The sequence below is a fragment of the Stomoxys calcitrans genome, chromosome 2, assembly GCF_963082655.1.
Source record: "Stomoxys calcitrans chromosome 2, idStoCalc2.1, whole genome shotgun sequence".
NCBI lineage: Eukaryota > Metazoa > Arthropoda > Insecta > Diptera > Muscidae > Stomoxys > Stomoxys calcitrans.
The window spans coordinates 38,566,518-38,572,842 of record NC_081553.1 but is presented as its reverse complement, the minus strand read 5'-3'; positions in this window follow the sequence as shown (position 1 = coordinate 38,572,842).

Here is a 6,325-nt window from a genome sequence, read left to right as displayed (position 1 = left end):
TCTTTCGAAGATAGTTTTCCCCTTCGAGAAAGGAAATCAGCCCAAGAAAAGCCCAAGATGATCGGGGAGATTCACTACATTGGGAAAGAGGTCCGCAGCATAGAAGACATTGACGACAATGTCAACAAAATTACGACTGCACTGGTGGGGTCCTTCGAAGATAGTTGTCCTCTTCGAGAAAGCAAATCAGCCCAAGAAAAGCCCTAGATGACTGGGTAGATTCGCAGCAATGGGAAAGAGATCCTCAGACTATTCAACAGAGCACGTCGTAAAAAAATCGGAAGTATATAGGGATGTGTATTACACATGGCCCAAGGAATACCGGATTCAGATTACCAGAGCGGCAAAATGTGCCTCCTGGAAGTTTTTCTGTAACCAGGTCGATAGCGTTAATGACGCCGCCAAGATGAAAAAGTTTCTCTCAAAAACCCATGTCCAAACTGAAATGTTGGTAGACAACAGGAGTGAGAACTGAATCAACGGAGGGAATGTTGAGGCTTGTGATGAAAATGCATTTTCCACAGGATATGACGGGACTCACGAAGACACCTGATTCTTGGAATAAAGAGGTTGATTGAAGGTTTGTCATAACGGGATTTATGGTCAAGGAAGCCTTGAGGAGCTTCAAAACACTTAAGTCACCCCACCTGATGGAAAGTTTCCGGCGTTACTATAAAAGGAGGCCGACTAGCTGGCACCTCATCGGGCTAGGGTGGTGTTTTTACCCAAGGCCGGCAAGGCTAGTTATGCAACACCAAAGGTATACAGGCCTATAAGCCTTACGTCCTTCCTAGTCAAAACCATGGAACGCATTGTGGATACCATGATAAAGAGTAGGACATTCAGCGAACTGCTTAAATACAAACAGCATGCCTAAGTCAAGGGCAGGTCGGTGGAGACTGCCCTGCACGAGGTTGTGCATAAAAAAAAAGAATCCTTCGATGCCCAGACGTACACATTGGCGGTTTGCATTGACATCGAGGGGGCTTTTAACAATGTGCGGACCGACACATTGATACAATCTTTAGACCAGTACCGGGTGGACCGGGTCCTTAGCTCTAAGGACTAAGGAAGGAATGCTAAGGAACAGGTGGATGAATTGCGGGTCCCATGACATTAATATAAGGGAGATAGTGGCACAGGGGGGCATTGTAACGCCACTCCTTTGGGTGACCTCCATAAACAACCTATTACGGATGCTGGCTGAGGAGGGATTTGAACCCGTCAGCTATGCAGACGTTATTATAATACTTCTTAGGGGTAAGGATCTGAACCAGTTATGCAAAAGCATTGAAAGGGTCTTTCATATGGCATATGACTGGGCTAGACCATGGAGAAGAAATATGCCTGTTCACGAGGAAGACGAAGGAGAGCCAATTTGAAGGGGCAAGTTTCCTCTTTAAAACGATTTCGATATCTGACAAGGTGAAATACTTAGGATGGGTTTTGGATAGGAAACTTAATTCAGGAGCGTACTGAGAAGGCTCACAGATGTTGGGCATAACGTAGACGGGTCGTAGGCTCAAAATGGGGCATGAATCTGAGAAGAGTCCACTTGCTCTACAGGAGCGTGATAAGACCAATACTTACTTACGTCTCAGTAGTTTGGTAGACTGCTATGGAGAAAAAGTGCAACGTTAGGACCATACAATAAGTTCAGAAAAAATTTTGTCTTGGCATAGGCGGATGGATGAGGATCATAAGGGGGCTGGAGACTATTCTAGATATCCGACCCAGTGACATACAGATTAAGTGTGATGCAGCTACTACGGCTATGAGACTTAAGGCGATGGGAGAATGGATTGAGGATGGGAGCAGCTCATACCATCGTGGTATAATCGAGGCCACGATAGAAAACCTGAAAGGAAGTGTAGAGGTTTCCGATCGGATACCTTAGATGAACCTTGAAGTCGAGTGCGACGCACTGCTGCTATCGGCACAGCCTTGGATTGACGGAACCCTAGTATTGTCACCTGGAAGATCTTGTTATTCGGATGGATTAAAGCTAGGGAACAGAGTGGGACTGGGGGTCTACGTTGAGAACCCAGGGGCTGAGATCTGTTTTAGACTGTCTGACCATAATACGGTCCTGCAAGCAGAGATCCGGAGAGTCCACTGGCTCTACATAAACGTGATTAGACCAATACTTACTTCCGCCTCAGTAGTTTGATGGATTGGCAGGTTCAGAGAACATGTTGTCTTGGCATAGGCGGAGCGATGAGGACCACGCCCACTAGGGCACTGGAGACTATTCCAAATTTCCGACCCATTGAAATACACATAAAGTGTGAGGCTGCCACTGCGGCAATGAGACTTAATGCTATGGGAGAATGGATTGAGGATGGGAGCAGTTCATATCATTGCGATTTAATCGAGGCGACGATAGAAAACCCGGAAGGAAGGGAAGAGGTTTCCGATCAGATAGCTGAGATGAACCTTGAGGTCGAGTGCGAGGAACTGCTGCCAGCGGCACACTCTTGGATTGACGGAACCCTAGTATTTCCATCTGGAAGATCATATACACGGATGGATCAAAGCTAGAGGACAAAGTGGGCCTGAAAACCCAGGGACTAAGATCTGTTTTTGAACCGCCTGACCATAATACGGTCCTGCAGGCAGAGATCCGGATAGTCCACTGGCTCTACATAAACGTGATTAGACCAATACTTACTTCCGCCTCAGTAGTTTGATGGATTGGCAGGTTCAGAGAACATGTTGTCTTGACATAGGCGGAGCGATGAGGACCACGCCCACTAGGGCACTGGAGACTATTCTAAATATCCGATCCATTGAAATACACATAAAGTGTGAGGCAGCCACTGCGGCAATGAGACTTAAGGCGATGGGAGAATGGATTGAGGAAGGGAGCATCTCATACCATCGTGGTATAACCGAGGCCACGATAGAAAACCTGGAATGAAGGGAATAGGTTTCCGATCAGATAGCTGAGATGAACCTCGAGGTCGAGTGCGACGAATTGCTGCCAGCGGCACACTCTTGGATTGATAGAACCCTAATATTTCCATCTGGAAGATCATGTTACACGGATAGATTAAATCTAGAGGACAAAGTGGGCCTGGGGGTCTTCATTGAAAACCCAGGACCTGAGATCTGTTTTAGATTGTTTGACCATAATACGGTCCGTGGGAGGTGTGGGACTAACGCGAGGACGTCGAGTGTGAACATCTTTACGGACAGTAAACAGGCCATAGGAGCAATAACAAACTGGACGGGAAGGTCTTGGAGTGTAAGAAGGAAATAAACGCCTTCTCTGAGGATGGCACAATCCGCATAGTTTGGATGCCGCGCCATAACGGAGTAAGGGGGAATGAAAGGTCAGGCGATTTGGCAGTGAAGGCCAGATAACTGCCGTCCATAAGCTTGGTTAATCTGAAGCCTTTCGGATCGATGCAGTTCGATTTAAGGATGTGGGCGACACACGCACATGTAACACTGTGGTACAGCGAAACAGTCGGTAGGACGGCGAATATCCTATGGGGTGATCTGGATCGTGAGAGGACAAGGGGCTTTTACTGAAAGGAATTAAAAAGGCGGTCAGTATAGTTTTTGGTGTCATAACGGAACAAATAGGACTATGAGCGGTCGCTTATGCAAAATCGGTGAGGCAAGTGATAGCGTGTGTAGGGCATGTGGAGAAGATGGTGGGACGTTGGAGCATGCCATTGCCATGTCCGTCTGATCTAGCCATGTCCGTCCGTCCGTCTGTCGAAATCACTCTAACTTTCGAAGAAGTAAAGCTAGCCGCTTGAAATTTTGCACAAATGCTTCTTATTAGTGTAGGTTGGGATTGTAAATGGGCCAAATCGGTCCATGTTTTGATATAGCTGCCATATAAGCCGATCTTGGGTCCTGACTTCTTGAGCCTCTAGAGGGCGCAATTCTTATCCGATTTGGCTGAGATTTTGCGCAACTCTTATTCGAATAGACTAAAATATTACCCAATAATTATCCCCTCCACCATAGGATGGGGGGTATACAAATTTCGTCATTCTGTTTGTAACTACTCGAAATATTCGTCTGAGACCCCATAAAGTATATATATTCTTGATCGTCGCGACATTTTATGTCGATCTAGCCATGTCCGTCCATATGTCCGTCCGTCCGTCCATATGTCCGTCCGTCCGTCTGTCTGTCGAAAGCACGCTAACTTCCGAAGGAGTAAAGCTAGCCGCTTGAAATTTTGCACAAATACTTCTTATTAGTGTAGGTCGGTTGGTATTATAAATGGGCCATATCGGTCCATGTTTTGATATAGCTGCCATATAAACCGATCTTGGGTCTTGACTTCTTGAGCCTTTAGAGTGCGTAATTCTTATCCGATTGGAATGAAATTTTGCACAACGTGTTTTTTTATGATATCCAACAACTGTGCCAAGTATGGTTCAAATCGGTCCATAACCTGATATAGCTGTCATATAAACCGATCTTGGGTCTTGACTTCTTAAGCCTCTAAAGGCCGCAATTCTTACCCGATTTGAATGAATTTTTGCACAAATTGTTTTGTTATGATACCCAACAACTGTGTCAAGTATGGTTCAAATCGGTTCATACCCTGATATAGCTGCCATATAAACCGATCTTGGGTCTTGACTTCTTGAGCCTCTATAGGGAGCAATTCTAATCCGATTTAAATGAATTTTGCACGAAGTATTTTGTTATAATATTCAACAACTGTGCCAAGTACGGTTCAAATCGGTTCATAACCTGATATAGCTGCCATATAAACCGATCTTGGGTCTTGACTTCTTGAACCTATAGAGGGCGCAATTCTTATCCGATTTGAATGAATCTTGGCACGACGTGTTTTGTTATGATATCCAACAATTGTGCCAAGTATGGTTCAAATCGGTCTATAACCTGATATAGCTGTCATATAAACCGATCTTGGGTCTTGGCGCAATTCTTATCCGATTTGAATGAATTTTTGCACGAAGTATTTTGTTATGATATCCAACAACTGCGCTCAATAAGGTATAAATCGGTTAATAACCTGATATAGCTACCATATAAACCAATCTGGGATCTTGATTTCTTGAGCCGCTAGAGGTCGCAATTATTATCCGATTTGCCTGAAATTTTGTACGACTGATCCTCTCATGACCATCAACATACGTGTTTATTACGGTCTGAATCGGTCTCTCTGTTTTACTTCTTAAGCCCCCAAAGGGCGCAATTCTTATTCGAATCCAACGGTCGCCTCCAGCAGCCCCTAACCTGGGAACAAACTCTGATGTTCGCCATTGTTTATTTGAAGGCGCCAAAAACTCGCCTTGTGATCTCGAGTATCATTGGCACTCAGTACATAATTAAGAGCCAGTGCCACCTGACTCCTTACTGGTAATAGTTAACTTTCAGTTTGCTTAACTGGTAATAGTTAGCTTTTAGTGTTCGGCCAACAGACTTTTTTCCTTGAGTTTACAATTCAACCTATTTGAAATATCCCCTTTACCATAACTTTCAGCAAAGAATTCTCAAACTCTTTAATCACACCTCCTACATTCGCAATTCCTTTTATAGCCTTAAATCATTATTTTTTTAAAGTGATTTCTTATAGCAGACCAATTTGTCTTAAAATTTATCGACATTTCATCAACCCACTTGGAGTTCATTTACTTTTGCTTGTGTCAAAACATTAAAGTTGAAAATCGGGGGAAAAAAAAACTGGAAAATCATTCTGCACACACACATAAATTTAAATGTATTGAAAGTGGTGTCTCTCTCACACACACACACACACACACACAAACATATACCATGGTATATAAGAAACTTTTCATAAAACCATGATTCTGCAAAATGTTCCCAAAAAAAAAAACAAAAAAGTGCCGGAAACAAGCGCCAGGACAATAACAACCAGCAGCGTTGCGGGGACGGAAAAAAATCAATATTAAACAATATTGGTAAATAATACCCCACAAAATTGTCCCATATTTAAAATAAAAACAAAAGCCTTATAACCATACCAAGAGCAAGCATATATGGAGAGCAATTTCAGCAGAAGTTGTGCGACAGCATTTCTAAAAACCCTTTGTTTTGGGGAAAAATGCGTCTATACATATATATGGGTGAGTCTAAGGACATGTGTGAGCTGGTGTGTGTGTGTTTGTTAACGCGAGAAAATGTGACTGTGCATAAAGGCTGTGCAGGCGAAAGCATGGCACCCATTGCTGGTGCAATTAATCAAATTTTTTTTTTGCCTTTAACTATGCCGAATTGTACATCAACAATCCGCCAAAGACCAGCCATAGAGTCAGCCATTCCGTCGAAAGCTAGAACTGAACTTTTTCAAAACAAAAATAGAACA